The sequence below is a fragment of the Arachis hypogaea genome, chromosome 5, assembly GCF_003086295.3.
Source record: "Arachis hypogaea cultivar Tifrunner chromosome 5, arahy.Tifrunner.gnm2.J5K5, whole genome shotgun sequence".
Taxonomy (NCBI): Eukaryota; Viridiplantae; Streptophyta; class Magnoliopsida; order Fabales; family Fabaceae; genus Arachis; species Arachis hypogaea.
In genome coordinates, this window is record NC_092040.1 from 48,060,614 (window position 1) to 48,083,449 (window position 22,836).

The 22,836-nt window shown below is 39.7% G+C and overlaps 1 non-coding gene across 1 annotated transcript; it reads left to right on the forward strand.

Annotated features, from left to right (window-relative positions):
* Nucleotides 1-9,675: 9,675 nt before the first annotated feature.
* Nucleotides 9,676-9,783, forward strand: LOC112804360 (small nucleolar RNA R71). Its single transcript, XR_003202968.1, has one exon. It is a non-coding gene; the product is annotated as a small nucleolar RNA R71 (small nucleolar RNA).
* The last annotated feature ends 13,053 nt before the right edge of the window (nucleotides 9,784-22,836 follow it).

A 22,836-nucleotide genomic window follows, 5' to 3' on the forward strand; every position in this document is an offset into this window, starting at 1 on the left:
TTTGGTATTAAACGCCAGTCTGTCTGCCAATTCTAGCATTTAATGCCCAGAATGCTGCCAGATTGGGCGTTAAATCCTCATTCTGCTATCCTGACTGGCGTTTAAACGCCAGTAAGATCATCTTTTGGGTGAATCGCGTTTTCACCTTTATCAGACGATTGTCTTTATCGTGGTCGCGCAGTGAATTTGTTTTTCACTTTCTGCCGACCTGTTGCTTTATAATCGGACGATGAATACTTCAGATTAATGCGTCTTGGAATCTTGTAGAATATCTCAATAAACTTTATTCAAAGAAAGAATGAAAATATATACATGTGGGAATTTCCTTGTCCCTTTAAGTCAGGTATGATCTAGGTCTCGATATGGTGCCTCATTAAAAAACCTTTTCAGGAAAAAGAGCGCATCCATTTAGTGAGATCCTTTACCTTTTCTAACTGTAGTACCTTCTTAGGTTGCAGGCGTGCCATGATCGGGGAAGCTCTCGTCCACCATGATCAGGGAAGCTCTCGTCCATCAAGCTCGGACAGTCTGTAGTAGCCCTTCCCCAGTATTTCAATGACTCGGTAGGGTCCTTTCCAGTTTGCTGCCAGCTTTCCTTCTCCGGATCGAGTTGTTCCAATGTCGTTTCTGATTAGGATGAGATCATTCTCTGCAAAACTTCTCGGCACTACCTTTCGATTGTATCTGGAAGCCATTCGTCACTTTAAAGCTTCTTCCCTGATCCGAGCTCTTTCTTGGATCTCGGGTAACAAGTCGAGCTCTTCTCTCTGAAGTTTGGAGTTTACTCGTTCATTGTAGTGGACTACTCGGGGAGATCCCTCCTCGATTTCTATTGGAATCATTGCCTCCGCTCCGTATGCTAGTCGGAATGGTGATTCGTTTGTAGTAGAATGGGGGGTTGTTCGATACGCCCATAGGACTTGTGGAAGTTTCTCGGCCCAAGCTCCCTTTGCTTCTTGTAGCCTTCGCTTTAGTCCGGGCAATATGACTTTGTTGGCCGCTTCGGCTTGTCCATTGGCTTGGGGATGTTCGATGGAGGTGAACTGGTGTTTTATGTTCAAGTCGGCCACCAGTTTTCTGAAGCCTGCCTCTGTAAATTGGTTACCGTTGTCCGTGGTGATGGAGTATGGTACCCCGAACCTCGTAATAATGTTCCTATATAGGAATTTTCGACTTCTTTGAGCGGTGGCGTTGGCTAGGGGTTCTGCCTCGATCCATTTTGTGAAATAGTCTACTCCTGCTATGAGGAATTTTACTTGTCCCGATCCCTGTGGGAAGGGTCCGAGAAGGTCGAGTCCGCATTTCACAAATGGCCAGGGCGAGGTCACGCTGATGAGCTTTTCTGGTGGGGCGATGTGAAAGTTGGCATGCTTCTGGCATGGTGGGCATGTCCTCACAAATTCTGTAGCCTCCTTTTGTAGAGTTGGCCAATAGAATCCCGCCCGGAGTATCTTTTTGGTGAGGGCTTGCGCTCCGAGATGATTACCACAAATGCCGCTGTGCACTTCCTCCAAGACTTCCTTTGTGTTAGAAGTCGGTACGCATTTTAGTAAAGGTGTTGATATCCCTCTTTTGTATAGTGTGTTGTTTATGATAGTGTAGTACTGTGCCTCCCTTAGCCTTTTTGCCTCCTTTTCATCTGTAGGGAGTGCTTCTGTTTTGAGGTAATTTATTATGGGGGTCATCCATCCTTAATCCTGACCTATTATGGCTAGGACTTCTTCTTCCGATATTGACGAGTTCTGTAGTATCTCCTAGATGAGACTTCTGTTGTTGCCCCCTGGTTTGGTGCTGGCTAATTTTGAAAGTGCATCAGCTCGGACATTTTGCTCACGGGGAATGTGGTAGATCCTGTATTCTCCGAGTTGTCCGAGCTGTTCTTTGGTTCTATCCAATTATTTTTTCATGATCGGGTCTTTAGCTTGGTAGCTTCCTGTTATTTGTGAGGTAACGACTTGTGAGTCGCTGTAGATGTTGAGTTTTCGAGCTCCAACCTCCCTAGCCAGCTTCAAACCGGCAAGTAGCACTTCGTATTCCACTTGATTGTTCGAGACCGGGAATCCAAATTTAAGGGAGAGCTCAAGTTGAGTTCCTTGGTTGCTTTCGATTATCACACCCGCACTACTTCCTGTTTTATTTGAGGATTCGTCGACGTATATGTTCCACTCTATGGGGATTTCCGGGATGTTTGTGAATTCTGCGATGAAATCGGCCCAGGTGTTGTGATTTGATGGCTGTCCGTGCCTCATATTGGAGGTCAAACTCGGACAACTCGATTGCCCATTGTAGGATTCTTCCTGCCAGATCTGTTTTCTGTAATATCCCTTTTATGGGCTGGTTGGTCCGAACTTTGATGGTATGTGCCTGGAAGTATGGGCGAAGTCGCCGGGATGTGAGTATCAGAGCGTATGCAAATTTTTCTATTTCTGGTAGTTCCACTCTGACCCCTGTAGTGCTTTACTAATGAAGTAGACGGGTTGTTGTCCTCTTTCGTCTTCTCGAATTAGCGCTGAGGCTATTGCCCGACTTCCTACTGCGAGGTATAGTATGAGCAATTCTCCCTCTTGTGGTCGAGATAGGATAGGTGGTTGCCCCAAGAATTCTTTGAAGTCTTTGAAGGCTTGTTCACATTCCGCTTTCCATTCGAAGTTCTTTCCCTTCTTTAAGGTAGCGTAGAAAAGGAGGGATCTTATCGCTCATCCTGCTAGGAATCTGGACAAGGCTGCCAACCTTCCGTTGAGTTGTTGTACCTCTTTGACGCAGGTTGGGCTCTTCATGTTGAGTATGGCCTGGCATTTATCTGGATTTGCCTCAATTCCCCTTTGTATGAGCATAAATCCTAAAAATTTACCTGCTTCTACTGCGAAGGTGCATTTAGCCGGGTTGAGTCGCATGTCGTGCTTCCTTATGGTATCGAATACTTGAATCAAATCGGTTAACAATGTCTCTTCGCTTTGTGTCTTTATCAACATGTCATCCACGTAGACCTCCATGATTTTTCCGATGTGATCTGAGAAGACTTTATTCATTAGCCTTTGATAAGTGGCTCCTGCGTTTTTCAGGCCGAAAGGCATCACGATGTATCAATAATTTGCCTTAGGTGTAAGAAACGAGGTCTTTTCTTGGTCTGGCGGATACATTGGTATCTGGTTGTACCCTGAGTATGCGTCCATAAATGAGAGATACTTGTATCCTGATGAAGCATCTACTAGAGCGTCGATGCTTGAGAGTGGGTAAGGATCTTTTGGGCAGGCTTTGTTGAGGTCGGTGTAGTCGGTGCACATTCGCCACATCCCATTTGATTTTTTCACCAAAATGACGTTTGCTAGCCATAGTGGGTATTTGACTTCCCTTATGAACCCTGCCTCTAGTAGTGCTTGTACTTGTTCTTCTACAGCCTGAGATCGTCTTGGCCCAAGTTTTCCTCGTCTTTGTTGTATCGGTCGGGATCCCGGGTAGACTGCCAACTTGTGGCTCATTAGTTTGGGATCTATGCCCGGCATGTCGGCAACTTTCCATGCGAAGAGATCAACATTATCTCGCAGAAACTATATCAATGATTCTTTTGCATCTCCTTTCAGGATCGTGCCAATATTAGTTGTTTTATTCGAGGTGTCTCCAATCTGGACTCTTTCTACTTCTCCCTCGGGTTGTGGTCGGAGCTCTTCTCATCTCTGAGCTCCACCGAGCTCGATTGTGTGGAACTCTCTTGCTTCGCCTCGGAGGTTTAGACTTTTGTTGTAACAGCGACGCGCCATCTTTTGATATGCTCTTATTGTAGCTATCCCTTCTGTAGTTGGAAATTTCATACATAGATGCGGAGTCAAAACTATTGCGCCGAGCTGATTTAACGTTGTCCGACCTATCAGGGCATTGTAGGCTGAGCTTACGTCGACCACAATGTAGTCTATCTTGAGTGTTTTAGATTGGTTCCCCTTCCCGAAGGTTGTATGTAGTGACACGTATCTCAGTGGTTGAACTGGGACATCTCCCAGTCTGAACATACTGTTTGGGTATGCTCTTAGCTCTTTCTCTTCTAGGCCGAGTTTGTCGAAGGCAGTTTTGAATAAGATGTCGGCAGGGCTTCCCTGGTCGATTAGTGTGCGGTGGAGGTTGGCGTTTGCCAATATGATCGTGATGACCATGAGGTCGTCGTGTCCCGAGATGATTCCGGTTGCATCTTCTTTGGTAAACGTGATTGCCAGGATGTCTGGCGTCTCCTTCTGTCCTTCGATATGGTATACCTCTTTGAGGTGTCGCTTGCGGGATGATTTGGAGATTCTTCCCCCAGCAAATCCACCGTGTATCACGTGGACATGTCTTTCTGGTGTGCGAGGCGATCGTTCAGATCGTCCGACGTCCTCATCCCTCTTTCTTTTCCTTGGTTCTTCGTCCCGGTTGGCCAAGAACCGATCTAACTTTCCTTCTCGTACTAATTTTTCTATGACGTTTTTCATGTTGGTTTCGTTGGTGGAATGCCCTCGAAGTCGGTGATATTCACAGTACTCATTCCGATTTTCCCCTCCTCTTTTGCCTTTAAGTGGCCGAGCTGGAGGGATTTTTTCCGTATGGCAGACTTCTTTGTAAACGTCTACCAAGGATACCCTAAGAGGGGTGTAGTTGTGATATTTCTTGATTTTCTCTCCGGAGCGATCTTCCTTTTTCTTGGATTCTTTATCTCGGTAGGCAGAACCGGACCTTGAGGCTTTTCCAAGTCGAGAATTTTCCTCCATGTTAATGTACTTCTGCGCTCGTTCTTGTACTTCATCTAGGGATGTCGGGTATCTTTTTGATATAGATTGGCTGAATGGTCCTTCTCGCAGGCCATTTATGAGGCCCATGATGGCAGCTTCTGTTGGTAGATTTTGTATGTTCATGCATGTTTTGTTGAATCTTTCCATGTAGTTGCGAAGACTTTCTTGGTCTCCTTGCTTGATCCCGAGTAAGCTGGGTGCGTGTTTGGCTTTGTCCTTTTGTATGGAGAATCAAGCCAGGAACTTTTTGGCCAGGTCGTCGAAACTCGAGATGGATTTTGGAGGTAGGTTGTCGAACCATTTAATGGCTGTCTTGGTGAGAGTTGTTGGAAAGGCTTTGCAACGAACTGCATCTGAGGCATCAGTGAGGTACATTCTACTTCTGAAGTTGCTGAGATGATGGTTGGGGTTGGAGGTACCGTCATATAGAGTCATATCCGGAAGCTTGAAATCTTTCAGAATTTTGGTTTTCATAATTTCTCTGGTAAATGGATCTTGATCTTTCTAAGAACTATCCTCCGTGGATGGTCGAGTAGCTTTGGTTTTGAGATCAGCTTCGAGTTTTATAAGCTTTTCTTCTAATTCTCGGCGCCGCCTTATTTCCCGGCGTAGATCTTCTTCTTTTTCACATCGATGTTGGGCTTCTTTCTCAAGTTGCTCCAATCGATTTTGAAGTGTTTCTATTACTCCTGGATTTGATGAATTTTTGTCTCCGTGGGTTTCTGGAGTAGCTTTGAGTATTGTGTCCGCATTTTTATACGGCGTTCTGTCTTCCAAACCTGAATCGTGGTCGTTGTCATGGTCATCCGCCATGTTAATGGGATGATTTCCAGGTTCCCCGGCAACGGCGCCAATGTTCCGAGGGTTACCTGAAACTGTAGGTCGATCTCGGACGAGATCTTCTGTGTTGGTCAGAGCCGACGTGTCCGGCAGGTGTACGGCGGTCGGAACTGAGGTGTCCGATTTATTGGACTTGGTGGTGGTGCTGATCCTGTGTCCCCGGAGGGTGGGGGTTACCTGCAAGGGACTCCGATACTTAAGTTAGCAAGGGTATTAAGCAGGTATTGAGTAGAATCAGAGTATGAGTTATACCTAGGTGCTCCAGTGTATTTATAATGGTGAGAAGTGACCTTTCTAGATAAGATAAGTTATTTGTCTTATCTTATCTTATCTTATCTTATCTTTGGGTGAGGTCAGCTTATCTTCAGCGGAACCGCCTTTATCTCTGTAGGCTGGGATTGCCTCTGGGTTTGGGTCGTGTTCCTCTATTTGGGCCCTTTATTTGGGCTTTCCTGTTGATTTGGCCGAGCTCATTGAGAAGAGGTCGGATAGTCTGACCTGAAGAGGTCGGTCGCCCTGTCGCTAAACATCCCGGGTCGGTCATCTCGACCCAGGGTATGAACACAGGGTGTGCTATTTTTGATACTATTTTTGATTCTGCTTTAATTCTGCAGCTGTTTTTGTGACTCCACATGATCATCAACCTAAAGAAAACATAAAATAATAATGGAAATTGAAAAAGTAATTAACATAGATAAATAAGATTGGGTTACCTCCCAATAAGCGCTTCTTTAATGTCAATAGCTTGACAATGAGCTCTTTCAGAGCTTCACAGATGATCAGAGCATGATTGTGGCCTCTCAACACCAAACTTAGAGTTTGAATGTGGGGCTCTGCTTAACTCTGTATGTATAGAATTGGATGAAGCTTTTCATGCTTTTTCTCCATATTCACAGAAGAAGATCCTTGAGCCTTAAACACAAGGTAGTCCTCATTCAATTGAAGGACTAACTCTCCTCTGTCCACATCAATCACAGCCCTTGCTGTGGCTAGGAAGGGTCTTCTAAGGATGATGGATTCATCCTCATCCTTCCCAGTGTCTAGGATTATGAAGTTAGCAGGGATGTAAAGGCCTTCAACCTCAACTAAAACATCCTCTACAATTTCATAAGCCTGTTTCATTGATTTGTCTGCCATCTCTAGTGAGATTCTTGCAGCTTGTACCTCAAAGATTCTTAGTTTCTCCATTACAGAGAGTGGCATGAGGTTTATACCTGACCCCAGGTCACACAGAACCTTCTCAAAGGTCATGGTGCCTATGGTACAAGGTATTAAGAACCTTTTGGGATCTGGTTTCTTCTGAGGTAATTGATGAGCGGATAATTTATATGCTTTTTGGCATTGTTTTTAGGTAGTTTTTAGTAGGATCTAGCTACTTTTAGGGATGTTTTTATTAGTTTTTATGCAAAATTCACATTTCTGGACTTTACTATGAGTTTGTGTGTTTTTCTGTGATTTCAAGTATTTTCTAGCTGAAATTGAGGGACCTGAGCAAAAATCTGATAGGAGTCTGACAAAGGACTGATGATGCTGTTGGATTCTGACCTCCTTGCACTCGAAATGGATTTTCTGGAGCTATAGAACTTCAAATGGCGCGCTCTTAACTGCGTTGGAAATTAGACATCCAGGGCTTTCCAGCAATATATAATAGTCCATACTTTGTTCGAGCTTAGATGACGCAAACTGGCGTTAAACGCCAGTTCCACGCTGCATTCTGCAGTAAAACGCCAGAAACACGTCACAAACCAGAGTTAAACGCCAAAAACACGTTACAACTTGGCTTTGAACCCCAAGAGAAGCCTCTGCACGTGTAAAGCTCAAGCTCAGCTCAAGCACACACCAATGTGGGCCCCGGAAGTTAATTTCTGCACTTAGACTTATTTCTGTAAACCCTGGTAACTAGTTTAGTATAAATAGGACTTTTTACTATTGTATTTTCATCTTTGGACGTCTAGTCCTTAGACCTGATCTTTTTCCCTATTTTCAAATTCACATGCTATTTGGGGATGCTGGCCATTCGACAATGCCTAGACCTTGTTCTTATGTATTTTCAATGGTGGAGTTTCTACACACCATAGATTAAGGTGTGGAGCTCTGCTGTTCCTCGAGAATTAATGCAATTACTATTTCTTCTATTCAATTCAAGCTTATTCTTATTCTACGATATTCGCTGCACTTCAACCTGATGGATGTGATGATCCGTGACACTCATCATCATCCGTCCTTATGAAAGCGTGCCTGACAACCACGTCCGTTCTACCTAAGATCGAGCGTGTGTCTCTTAGCCTCCATTCTGAAAGATCGGAGTCTTCGTGGTATAAGCTAGAATTATTGGCAGCCATTCTTGAGAATCTGGAAAGTCTAAACCTTGTCTGTGGTATTCCGAGTAGGATTCAGGGATTGAATGACTGTGATGAGCTTCAAACTCGCGATTGTTGGGCGTAGTGACAGACGCAAAAGAATCACTGGATTCTATTCCGACATGATCGAGAACCAACAGATGTTTAGCCGTGCTGTGACAGAGCATTTGGACCATTTTTACTGAGAAGATGGGAAGTAGCCATTGACAACGGTGACGCCCTACATACAGCTTGCCATGGAAAGGAGTAAGAATGATTAGATGAAAGCAGTAGGAAAGCAGAGATTCAGAAGGAACACAGCATCTTCATGCACTTATCTGAAATTCCCACCAATGATTTACATAAGTATCTCTATCTTTATTTTATGCTTTATTCATTCTTATATGCAAAAACCATTATAACCATTTGAATATTCCTAACTGAGATTTACAAGATGACCATAGCTTGCTTCATACCAACAATCTCCGTGGGATCGACCCTTTCTCACGTAAGGTATTACTTGGATGACCCAGTGCACTTGCTGGTTAGTTGTGTGAAGTTGTGACAAAGTGTGATTCAAGTTTGAGAGCTCCAAGTCTATTGGCGCCATTGTTGATGATCACAATTTACGCGCACCAGTAATTTCTGCTAAACCAAGCATTCAATTCATTGATGAGCAATGGAGGTTCATCCTCCCAAGTCTCATTACCAAATAAATTGGCATTCAGCTTCATGATTGCTCTTAGATACCAAGCAACTTGCTCTTCAACAATATCTTCATCATCTTCGGAGGAAGAATACTCATCAGAGTTCATGAATGGTAATAGTAAGTTCAGTGGAATCTCTATGGTCTCTGTAGGAGCCTCAGATTCCTTTGGTTCCCCATTAGGGAACTTCTTAGTGGTCAGTGGACGTCCATTGAGGTTTTCCTCACTGGAGATCACTGCCTCTTCCTCCTCTGTAGGTTAGGCCATTTTGGTTATATTGATGGCCTTGCACTTTCTCTTTAGATTCTCTTCTGTATTGCTTGGGAGAGTACTAGGAGGAGTTTTAGTAACTCTTTTACTCAACTGACCCACTTGTGCCTCCAAATTTCTGATGGAGGACCTTGTTTCAGTCATGAAACTGAGAGTGGCCTTAGATAGATCAGAGACTATGTTTGCTAAGCCAGAGCGGCTCTGCTCATAATTCTCTGTTTGTTGCTGAGAAGATGATGGAAAAGGCTTACTATTGCCAAACCTATTTCTCCCACCATTATTGTTATTGAAGCCTTGTTGAGGCTTCTGTTGGTCCTTCTATGAGAAATTTGGATGATTTCTCCATGAAGGATTATAGGTGTTTCCATAGGATTCTCCCATGTAATTCACCTCTTCCATTGCAAGATTCTCAAGGTCATAAGCTTCTCCTTCAGAGGAAGCTTCTTTAGTACTGGCGGATGCAGCTTGCAATCCAGTCAGATTTTCGGAAATCATATTGACTTGCTGAGTCAATATTTTGTTCTGAGCCAATATGGTATTTAGAGTATTAATCTCAAGAACTCCTTTCTTCTGAGTCATCCCATTACTCACAGGATTTCTTTCAGAAGTGTACATGAACTGATTAGTTGCAACTATCTCAATGAGTTCCTGAGCTTCTGCAGGAGTTCTCTTCAGATGAAGAGATCCACCAGAAGAGTGGTCCAATGACATCTTGGACAATTTAGACAGACCATCATAGAATATATCTAAGATGCTCCATTCTGAAAGCATGTCAGAAGGACACCTTCTGATCAATTACTTTTATCTTTCCCAAGCTTCATAGAGGGATTCACCTTCTTTTTGTCTGAAGGTTTGGACCTCCACTCTAAGCTTGCTCAGCTTTTGAGGTGAAAAGAATTTGGCCAAGAAAGCCATGACTAACTTGTCCCAAGAGTTCAGGCTTTCTCTAAGTTGTGAGTCTAACCATATCCTAGCTCTATCTCTTACAGCAAAAGGAAAAAGTATAAGTCTGTAGACCTCGGAATCAACTCCATTGATCTTAACAGTATCACAGATATGCAAGAATTCAGCTAAGAACTGATGAGGATCTTCCGATGGAAGTCCATGAAACTTGCAATTCTGCTGCATTAGAAAAACTAATCGAGGCTTAAGCTCAAAGTTGTTTGCTCCAATGGCAGGAATTGAGATGCTTCTTCCATAGAAGTTGGAAGTTGGTGCAGTATAGTCACCAAGCATCTTCCTCGCATCTCTAACATTGTTGTTGGGTTCGGCTGCCATGTTTGCTTCTTTTTTGAGATTTTCTGTAAGGTCCTCTCCGGAGTGTTGTGCTTTAGCTTCTCTTAGCTTCCTCTTTAGAGTCCTTTCAAGTTCAGTATCAGCTTCAACAAGAATGTCCTTATCCTTGTTTTTACTCATGTGAAATCCTCTATGTCACAGTATAGAGATTCCTTTATGTGAGTATAAGAATAGAAGAATAGAAGAAGGAGAAGAGAAAGGAGATGAGTAATTCGAACAGAGAGAAGAGAGAGGGGTTCGAATTATGAGTAGAAGAGAAGTGTTAGCAATTAAATAAAATAAACAGAAAGAGATGAGAGAGAGAGTATTTGAATTTTAAAAGAGGGAAAAGAAAAATATTTTTATTTTTATTTAATTAATTTAGTTAGTTTCGAAAAATTGAAAAAGAAATAGAAGAAAATTAAAAACTAAAACAATTAGTTAATTAAAAAGATTTTTGAAAAAGTGTTTAATGATTATCGAAAATTAGAAGTGAAACAAAGAGTTAGGTAGTTTGGAAAAATATAAGAAATAGTAAGCTCCTTTAAAATTAAAACAAACAAGTCAAGTAGTTAGTTGAAAAAGATTTGAAAATAATTTTGAAAAGATAAGAGGTTAGAAAAGGATTTTGAAATTAAAATTTTAAAAAGATATGATTGAAATTTATTTTGAAAAAGAAATTAAAAAGATTTGATTTTTAAAATTAAAGTTGATGACTTGACTAACAAGAAACTAAAAGATATCATTCTAGAATTCAAAGATTGAACCTTTTTTAACAAGAAAGTAACAAACTTGAAATTTTTGAATTAAAATATTAATTGTTAGCAAGGATTTTCGAAAATATGAAATAAAATTAAGAAAAAGATTTTTGAAAAATTTGTTTTAAAATTTTCGAAAACATTAAAATAAAAAGAAGATAAGATAAAAAGATATGATTGATAAAAGATAATATGAAAAAGATAAGATTTTAAAATTTAAAATGGGATGAAAAAGATAGCCATTTAAAATTATGAATTAAAACACGAAAATTCGAAAAAAATTGAATTGGAAACGAAATTACCTCTCCCTTGTTGTTCTGGCGTTAAACGCCTAGAACGATAGCCATTCTGGCGTTTAACGCCCATCTGGTAGCCATTTTGGGCGTTTAACGCCGGAAATCCCTTGTTACTGGGCGTTTTTCTGAATGCCCAAGATGCTGCTGCTTCTGGCGTTAAACGCCCAGAATGCTGCCCATTCTGGCATTTAACGCCCACAATGATACCTTTACTGGCGTTTTAACGCCAGTGAGCTCTTTTTTCTCTGTGATTCCTCTGCTTTATGTTCTGAACTTTCATTTTTCTGTATTATCTACTGAAAAGATATATATATATATATATATATATATATTGAAATTTTGACTTGACTAACAAGAAACAACTAAATTTTAAAATTTTTTTGACCAAGTCAACTCAAAATTTCGAAAATTATGAGAAGAAAAAGGGAAAGATATTTTTTTTTTACTTTTGAAATTTTAATGAGGAGAGAGAAAAATAACAAAATGAAACAAAACATAAAATTTTAAGATCAAAATAAATAATGCATGCAAGAACACTTTGAATGTTAAGATGAACACCAAGAACACTTTGAAGATCATGATGAACATCAATAACATATTTTTGAAAATTTTTAAGAAAAAGAAAGACATGCAAGACACCAAACTTAAGATTGTACTAGGGACACTAACAATTCAAAAATGCACAAAAAAAAAGAAAAGACACAAAACAAGAAAATTTAAAGATCAAACAAGGAAAATCATCAAGAACAACTTGAAGATCAAGAAAAACACAATGCATATATTTTCAAAAATAAAAAAATTAAAACATGCAATTGACACCAAACTTAAAATTTGACACAAGACGCAAACAAGAAACACAAAATTTTTATTTTATTTTTATTTTTATTTTTTTATTTTATTATAAATTTTTTTCGAAAACTTTTTGAAAAGAAAATAAAGGTTGAAACAAGAAAGAAAGTTACTTAATCTAAGCAACAAGAAGAACCGTCAGTTGTCCAAACTCATACAATCCCGGCAACGGCGCCAAAAGCTTGGTGCACGGAATTGTGATTCACACTTTTCACAACTCTGATACAACTAACCAGCAAGTGCACTGGGTCGTCCAAGTAATAAAACCTTACGCGAGTAAGGGTCGATCCCACGGAAATTGCCGGCTTGAAGCAAGCTATGGTCATCTTGTAAATCTTAGTCAGGCGGATTGAATTGGTTATAAGTTTTGATAATTGAAAGATAAATAAAACGTAAATTAAAATAAAGATACTTATGCAATTCATTGTTGGAAATTTCAGATAAGCGTTTGGAGATGCTTTGTTGCTTCTGAACTTCTGCTTTTCTATTGTCTTCGTCCAATCATGCGTGCTCCCTTCCATGGCAAGTTTTTTGTTGGTGGATCACCGTTGTCAATGGCTACCATTTGTCTTCTCAGTGAAAATGGTCCAGCTACGGTTTTTGTACGGCTAATCAATTGTCGGATCTCTCATTTCGGATGAAAAATACCAGGCACAGCTACTGCACAGCTAATCATCTGTCGGTTCTCACTTGTGTCGGAATAGGATCCCTCTATTCTTTTACACATTTTCACTGCGCCCAACATTCGTGAGTTTGAAGCTCGTCACAGTCATCCATCCCAGATCCTACTCGAAATACCATAGACAAGGTTTAGACTTTTCAGATCTCAGGAATGCTGCCAATTGGTTTTAGCTTATACCACGATGATTCTGATCTCACGAATTTGAATGCTTTGTTGTCAGGAGAGGCAAGTCAGATCCGTGGATTAGAGACCTAAGAGAATATACTCCAGCTGTCATCCAATGACTTCGTTGAACATCATGTAGACCGCTTGTGGTTGTCAGGCACGCGGATCTTGGCTAAGCGAGTAACGAAGATAGTGGGTGATTGTCACGGATCACCCCTTCATTCTGACTTAAGTAAATTAAGTACGAGAGTATATCTTGGAGAAGAAGTAAGCGTGAAGTGAAAGAGAAACAATAGTACTTGCATTAATTCATGAAGAAAGTAGAGCTCCTCACCTTAATCTATGAGGTGTAGAAACTCCACCGTTGGAAAATACATAAGAGAAAAAGGTCTAGGCATGGCCGAATGGCCAGCCTCCCAAATGTGCAAAATCGCATCCAAAATTGATCAAAAGTCTTAATACAATAGTAAAAAGTGCTATTTATACTAAACTAGTTACTAAGGATTACAGAAAATAAGTAACGAAGTGCAGAGAGTGCAGAAATCCACTTTCGGGGCCCACTTGGTGTGTGCTTGGACTGAGCATTGAGCTTTACACGTGCATAGGCCTTTTATGTTGTTAAACGCTAGCGTGAATGCCAGTTTGGGTGTTTAACTCCAGTTCTGGGGATAGTTCCGGCGTTTTATGCCAAAAAGGGTCTCTGGCAGGCGTTTGAACACTAGTTTGGGCCATCAAATCGCAAGCAAAGTATAAACAATTATATATTTATGGAAAGCCCAAGATGTTAGCTTTTCAGTCCAATTGAGAGCGCACCAATTGGACTTTTATAGCTCTAGAAAAACGCATTTGAGTATAGGGAGGTCAGAATCCAACAGCACCTGCAGTCCTTTCTCAGCCTCTGAATCAGATTTTTGCTCAGGTCCCTCAATTTCAGCCAGAAAATACCTAAAATTACAAAAAAATATATAAACTCATGGTAAAGTCTAGAAAGTGATTTTTGCATAAAAAATAATAAAAATATAATAAAAAGTAACTAAAACATGCTAAAAACTACGTAAAAACAATGCCAAAAAGCGTATAAATTATCCGCTCATCAGTTTCCTCCACGTCGCACGTGAACAAACTCACATTGAACGTGGCTTTTATTTCCTTCAATTGTTGCCTCTATTTGCTCCATTGCATTGTACATGGAAAAACTCATGTCCCACGCGAAAGTGTAAACGTGCGTACACATGCTATATGTGTACGCGTGACACACCAAAGTTCCTCTTGTTGTGCGTACACATGCACCATGCGTACGCATGACAGCCCAAGTACCACGTGAAAGCTTTCACATCCCATGTTTCCCTTGGTATCTCAACATTTTGCTCTCTGTTTGGTTCTGGCATGGCATGTAGAAGATCTCACGTCCCACGTGAAAGTGCAGTAATGCGTACGCATGGTGCATGCGTACGAATGATAGGCCAATTGTCTATTTTTGTGTGTACGCATGCTATAGACGTACACATTGATCTCTTTTATTCCCCAACGTGGTATGCCTTGTTTCCTATGTTACATGCCTATTGTCTTTTGTTTCTAGAGAGCTTTCTCTTCAGTCTAGAGAGTACTCTGTTTGGTGCTTCCTATCCTCTTTTCTTCTCATGTTTCTTGCTGTTTTCCTTCCAAAGTTTTTTGTAATAAATGAATTCAACTAAATTAAAGTAATGTTTATTTCAACCATGAAACCATTGCTCATTCAACAAGAATTCTTAGTAAATCAAATAAGATCATAAAGGAAAAACACTAAAAATGGGGATGCTTCACAACACCAAATTTAATACTTTGCTTATTCTCAAGCAAAAAAAAAAATAAAAAAGAAAAGAATTGCATTAGATGGAGTGAGGTTAACCCTTTTTTGAAGTTCGTGTCTTTCTAGGAAGTGGGGTTTAACAACTCATGTGATAATCTTGAATTCTTTTTATTTTTGATGAGTCTTGTATATTCCTAGGAATGGAGGGTCCTTGAGAGTTAAGGCTCGAATATTATTATGAGATCCTCTTTTAGCCTTTTGTTGATCCTTAAATCCTTGTTTTATACCACAGAGCTTTCTGGGTTGGAAACTCTAAATGCTCTGTTTACAAGGTAACTCTTGATATTGGACGTCCAGTCGGTAATCCCGAGCCAATCGGCTCAAGTTACTGGGTGATAAGGCACCCCTCAAATCTAATTAACTGAGCTTTATCCTTGGACAATCACACCATAGACACATAGTTGGGCTCTCCATTGATTCTCAGAACTTTGTAACTTTTAATTTTTATCTTAAAGTGCTCTATCTGTTTTGTTTCTCTACTATTTCTTTTCTCTCTTTCTTTTTTTTTCAATTCAAATCGAAGGATTCTTTCTTTTGATCAGATCTCATAATAATTCTCTAAGCCTCATGCTCTTAAGGACTCACCTTTCCTGTTCATGCAAGACCGTCTTTTGTAGCTTAATTCATGAAAATCACAAGTATATACCACTACTATTCATGAAAGGACTTTTATTGATAGAATTTAACTTTCCTCCATCTAAGCAACTTTTTTTCATGTGATTAGAGTGCTTAGAAGGATGATATAAGTAGTGAGTTAAGTAGATGAAGCAAAGGATATGGAGAACACAATTAAAATAAGTGCAAAACACAAAGGCAAAGCAAACAGATTACAAATAAGCAAAAGATAAGAGAGATAATGGTAGTATAAAGGAACTTGACAACCTCATTTATTATTATTGCCTCCCCCGTCATTCTCTTCCTCATCATCATCCTCTTGTGGCTCTCTTGGTTCCCAAATTCTTGGTACAGAGTGCTCAACTTTGTCTTTTGGATAACAAAGGCCACGGTAACATAGTTCTCTGTCCCTCAAATACTAGTGTTCCTTGTTTATTTTCTTGAGCTTCTTCCTATACACATTGGACACTTTTTCAAAACCAGGTAGAGTTGGGTGTGCTTGACTTTGAGCCCAAGTAACATAGTTCATCTTGGCATGCTTATTCAGTCACCAAGAATCTTCAACCTCATAGAGAGTTTTAGAGAGTGCTAGGTAGTCTTGGAACTCTTTGTAAGTCACCGAGGTCGCGCATACGCGTGAGGCGAGCATACGCGTGACATGAAAAAGATGTGGGAGTGGTGCGGCTACACAACACTCGCACAAACAGCATTTCACTCGGGCTGAGGTGTCACACGTATGCGTAAGGCAGGCGTACGCACGACCTGCAAGTGTGCTCAACACACAGAATTCACATGGCATCGGCACGATGGGCAAAACTCTCTGCCCAGGTGTATGCTTGACTTGAAATTGTGCCCAACGCACAGTATCCGCACGGTACCAGCACAATAGGCCAAACGTTCTGTCCAGGTGCCGCGTGTAAGCGTGAGGTAAGCGTACGCACGACCCCTCTCTCTCTCTCTCTCTCTCTCTCTCTCTCTCTCTTTTACATGAAAGAGCATTTATAATACCCATCTTAACATCTAAGCAAGCAAAATAGCGCAAAACACCTAGAATTCAATATCACTAACCAAAATAGACAAACTAAGCAAACTAACAACAATGAAAACCTCATAAAACACTATAGTTCAACTCCAACTAACCATACTCAAGAGATTCAATCAAAGAGATGAAAACTAAGTAAAAGAAGCTATACATAAGGAAGATCATACCATGGTGGGGTGTCCCTACCGAGTACTTTTCTTTAACGTCCTTAAGTTAGACGAGCATGAACTCATTTGTAAGCTCCGAGTGGATCTTTCAAGAGGAAAATCTCCACCTCCTTGTCACTCTTGGGATTGGTGTGATGATATAACTTGAGCCTATGTCCACTCACCTTGAAGATGGCGGCACTAGTAGGATGGTGTAGGTTAACAACTCCATAGGGCTAAACTTTATCAACAATATACGAACCAATCCATCTCGATCTGAGCTTCCCGGGTAGCAACCTCAACCTTGAATTGTATAGTAGCACCAAATCACCCACTCGGAATTCCTTCCACTTTATATACCGATCATGCACCACTTTAGTTCTTTTTTTGTGCGGGCATTATCGTAAGCCTCCAACCTTAAACACTCTAGCTCCTCCAATTGTAGCTTCCTTTCTACACCCGCCTTTTGCATCCCCATGTTGCACTCCTTAACCACCCAATACGCTCTGTGCTCTATCTCAACTGGGAGATAGCAAGCTTTGCCATAGACCAACCGGAAGAGACTCATGTCTATTGGTGTTTTATAAGCCGTCCGGTAAGCCCACAAAGCGTCTCCAAGTCTAAAACTCCAATCCTTCCTATGAGGTTTCACTATCTTCTCCAAAATTTGCTTAATTTTCCAGTTGAAAACCTCAACTTGACCATTGGTTTTGGGATGGTAGGCAGTGGCCACCTTTTGAATAATGTCGTACTTCTACATTAATGTGCGATTCTTTTGTTGCAAAAATGTAAACCTTGATCTCTCACGATTGCTTGTGGTGATCCAAAGCGGCAAATAAGGTAATTTCTCACAAAGGAGACAACAATGTTAGCATCATCAGTGCGGGTTGGAATTGTTTCCACCTATTTAGAAATATAATCAATGGCTAATAGAATATATAGAAATCCATTTGAATTTGGAATGGATCCATGAATTCAATGCTCCAAACATAAAAACATCTCACAAAACAACATAGGTTGTTGAAGCATTTCATCCCTCTTGGATGCATTATCAAATCTTTGGCATTGATGGCATGAGTTTCAAAAGAGGGTTGCATCTTTGAATGGGGTTGGCCACCAAAATCCACAGTCTAATACCTTCCTTGCTATTCTTTGAGGCCCAAAGTGTCCATCACTTTCAAAAGAGTGGCATGCCTCTAATATAGATTGGAATTTTGATTGAGCCACGCAACTCCTAATAACTTGATCATCCCCACACCTCCACAAGTAAGGTTCATCCCAGATATAGTACTTTAACTCGCTTTTCAGCTTGTCCTTCTAGTGTTTAGAAAAATTTGGAGGGAATGTGCAGCCTACCAAGTAATTAGCAATTGATGCAAACCATGGTGTAACTTGAGAAATTTCTTGCAAGGTGTCTAAAGAAAAGGAATCATTGATAGGGGTGGAATCAAACTTCAAATGCTCAAGGCAGCTTAAGTGGACCGCCACTAAATTTTCTGATCCACTCCTATGTTTGATTTCTAAATCAAACTCTTGCAAGAGCAATATCCATCGAATCAATCTAGGTTAGACTCCTTCTTTGCCAAAAGAAAATTTAAAGCAGCATGATCTGAGTATACTACCACCTTAGAAGCAAGTAAGTAGGCCCGAAATTTATTTAAAGTAAAAAATAATAGCCAACAACTCTTTCTTGGTGGTAGTATAATTGGATTGTGCACTATCTAGAGTCTTAGAAGTATAGGCAACGGCATAAGAATCCTTACCATTGCGCTGTGTAAGTGCGGCCCCTACTGCATGGTTAGATGCATCACACATAATCTCGAATGGGCTACTCCAATTTAGCCCTCGCACTATAGGAGATTTGGTTAAGGCATCTTTTAGCATGTCAAATGCTTCCTTGCAAGCATCATTGAAATCAAATGTCACCTCTTTCTTGAGCAATCCTGAGAGTGGTAAGGCAATTGTAACACCCTAATTACCATAAGCCTTACCTCATGACGTAAAGAAAAAGTTAATCAGAGGTCACGACAATTCTAAGGATTACACATAAATATATATAGAAGGAATAATAATTCTAGAAGCCCGATGAACGTAAGCGGGACTAACCACCGCCTTTACACTGCCGCCGCGACCTCGACAGGCGGGATCTAACCGCCGTCCCTGCCAAGCGCATAGCCTTCAACAATCTCAGTTTTAGAAAATGTTACATCAGTGGTTTCAAAAATCATTTTATTCAGTACTCAGTAGTACACCACTTCCAAACTTCATTATCAGTAATCACCAATATAATACTTCGCCTTCTCACTCAACCAAATCCGTCCTCAGTACTCCAAAAACCTAAGCCTTTGTTTTCTAAATTATACGTTAATTAATCGGTTAATTAATCCGCGGTTCTTACATTCTCCCAACCAAATAAGAAATTTTGTCCACAAAATTTGGTTTACCCATCTCCATTATTAAATGTTCCCTCAACTCAAAACTACCTCTTACTATGCTTCTTTTCATCCCTCCATAGCAACTCAGATTCCTATTTACATCCTTCGTTCCTATTTATAATGCCATATCATAACCAAATTCAGGCCTATGTTGTACTCATCATTTTTACTCTTAGCTTCCTTCAGTCAACCTTAATACAACATCAGCAGTTCAATTCAATGTTCTCCCAATCCATCTTTCCAATGAATCCGTTCCTATTTCAATCTAAGCCCAAAGTTATCATGATCAACTATCGCAATCCTTATTTTCCAAACACGGTGATAAACCCTATTTTTAGGGTTTATCTTGTGCTTAATTTTGTAGATTTCATCCCTCATTCTCACACTTATTCATAAAATTCGCATGTTTTACATTTTCCTTTCTAATATTGTCCTATGATTGAAAATATGCTTCTTTGGCCTTAAATTAGCTAATTTTAATCCTCTCTTATTACCATTTAATGTCGTGATGTATTTGCTGAGTGTTTTCAGTGTTTATAGGGCAGGAATGACTAAGAGGATGGAAATGAAGCAAGCAAAAGTGGAAGGAACACAAGAAATTGAGGTTTTGGAAAGCTGGCAGCGACGCGTACACATGGGATGACGCGTGACCAGGATTTTGCGTAGCGACGCGTACGTGTGGGCGACGCGTACGCGTGAGAAAACGTCATATACTGCAGATATCAAAAAACACTGGATGTGATTTCTAGGCTGGTTTTGGCCCAGTTCCAAGCCCAAAAACACAGATTAAAGGCTGCAGAGAGAGGAGAGAGGAGAGAGAGGAGAGAGCCTCTCTCTAGATTTTAGGGTTTCTCTTTTCAATTTCTTCTAAAATTCAGGTTCAATGTTCCTTTAATATAGTTTTCCTTTACTCTTGTTTGTTCTAGCATCTTACTTCTTTTAGTTTATTTGTTATTGCTTCCGTTTGTTTACTTCATTATTGATGCACACTTGCCCTTTTGGTTTAGATTAATGCAATTCATATTTTTATGATATTGTTCTTTCTTTAATTATTGGTTATTGTTGTCTTGCAATTGGGGATCCTAGATTTTATTATTTCTTATTAATTTTCTATGTTTTTATCTTATGCCTTCCAAGTGTTTGATAAAATGCTTAGGAGGATTTTAATTTAGATTTTTATGTTCTTAACTTGGATTGATCAAATAGAGACTCTTGAGTTATCAAAAGTCTTTTGTTGATTGATAATTGAGACTTGCTAGTCGGCTTAGGCTTCACTAAATCTAATCTTTGATTAGGACTTGTGAACTTAAGTTGATTTTTGCTCACTTGACTTACCTTCATTGTTAGAAGTTAACAAAGTGAAAGCAAAAGGCAATTACCATCACAATTGATGATGATAATGAGGATAGAAATTCCAATTCTCAATCCTTGCTAGGACATTTCTTAATTTTTATTTCATTTCCTTGTTATTTATATTTCTTGTCTCCTATTTCAAAACCCAAAAAGATATAATCTCATAACCAATAATAAACTACACTTCCCTGCAATTTCTTGAGAGACGATCCCAGGCTTAATACTTCGGTTAATTTTATTGGTTTGCCTAAGTGACAAACATATTAAATTTGATTGAGGTTTAATTGTCAGTTTAGAACTATATTTACAACGCGCTTTTTTTTTGTGAAAATCTTTACTGACGATTTTTCCTCTATCACACGACAATTATACTTACTTATCACCCAAATCTAATTTATTCAACTGCCCTCATCTCCACAACCTAGCCCAATTCATTTTAATCTTACAGCCACAATCGAACTTAGTTCTTAGAAATCTTTACTTACAGTAACCCACTAAACTCTTTAAGTATTCTAGACTAAGATACGTCTATTCACCATTCTACTTCCTCTATTCACAATGATCATGTACTATTGCATTCCACAAGCTTCTGCTATGACACTCTGATTTTTAGCCACTAATTAACTAACTAATCCAAATGTTCAATCAAGTCATACATCATTTATCGGATTACAAAACCTAGGCATACTTCTGAACTTCATCAACTTAACCCAAATAGGATCTACACTCATCCTAAGACTGATTCATAACTTAATGTTTCCTAGCATCTCTATACCTAATTTTTAATCTTAAACAATTTTCTACAGCTGCAAGTGTAATATCCTTCAATTTCCAACAATTTAACACATTCAAACCTAACAACAATTCTTATACTAACCACAATTTCAACACCATCCACTCAATCACACTCAATCATTCCAATACCTAAAATATTCTATTTTCCATTTTCTTTGCTCATTTGACAAAATCTCAAGGTTCACAATACCACCATACCATTTATCCTGTATCTAATTATCTAATTTATTTACAATTTCACCAATATATACAATTTAACATCCCTTAGCCATACTAAACAACTAATAAATTTCTACTTATCATAACTAAAATCAAATGTTAAACTCAGCCAAATATTCAAGCGTAAATTTATTCTCACTTATTTTTCTCCTTTTCTACTTACCTCTGCGTTCGATAATTCACTATGTAGCAACGTTATATTAACCACCCTATCTATGCGTATAAACCAATCAACATCAAAACGCACTCCAAGATTTTCCTACGAAACGTACTAGTAGATCCTTAATAGTCCATGGGTTTCAAGCAGTGCAAACACTAGCGCTGTAGTTAATCTTTCTTTTAAGTTTTGAAGAATTTTCCCTCATAATATGACATTCACACCAATGGGCACCTTTGTGTGTCGAGTCAGTCATCGGTAATGCCGTTTGCAAAATAAGCTTCACAACTCCTTGTAAGGTCGCACACTGATGAGCGGATAATTTATACGCTTTTTGCCATTGTTTTTAGATAGTTTTTAGTAGGATCTAGCTACTTTTAGGGATGCTTTCATTAGTTTTTATGCAAAATTTACATTTCTGGACTTTACTATGAGTTTGTGTATTTTTCTATGATTTCAGGTATTTTCTGGCTGAAATTGAGGGACCTGAGTAAAAATCTAATTCAGGCTGAAAACGGACTGCTGATGCTGTTGGATTCTGACCTCCCTACACTCGAAATAGATTTTCTGGAGCTACAGAACACCAAATGGCGCGCTCTTAACGGCATTGGAAAGTAGACATCCAGAGCTTTCCAGCAATATATAATAGTTTATACTTTGTTCGGGTTTAGATGACGCAAACTGGCGTTCAGCACCAGTTCCATGCTGCATTCTGAAGTAAAACGCCAGAAACACGTCACAAACCAGAGTTAAATGCCAAAAACACGTTACAACTTGGCGTTTAACTCCAAGAGAACCCTGTACATGTGTAAAGCTCAAGCTCAGCCTAAGCACACATCAAAGTGGGCCCCGGAAGTGGATTTCTGCATTTAGACTTATTTCTGTAAATCCTAGTAGCTAGTCTAGTATAAATAGGACTTTTACTATTGTATTTTCATCTTTGGACGTCTAGTCCTTAGACCAGGTCCTTTTTCCTATTTTCAAATTCATATGTCTTTTGTGGAGGCTGGCCATTCAGCCATGCCTGGACCACCATCACTTATGTATTTTCAATGGTGGAGTTTCTACACACCATAGATTAAGGTGTGGAGCTCTGCTGTACCTCGAGTTTTAATGCAAAGTACTACTATTTTCTATTTAATTCATGCTTATTCTTATTCTAAGATATTACTCGTACTTCAACCTGATGGATGTGATGATCCATGACACTCATCATCATCCGTCCCTATGAACGCATGCCTGACAACCACTTCCGTTCTACAAGCGAAAGCTAGAGTGAATATCTCTTGG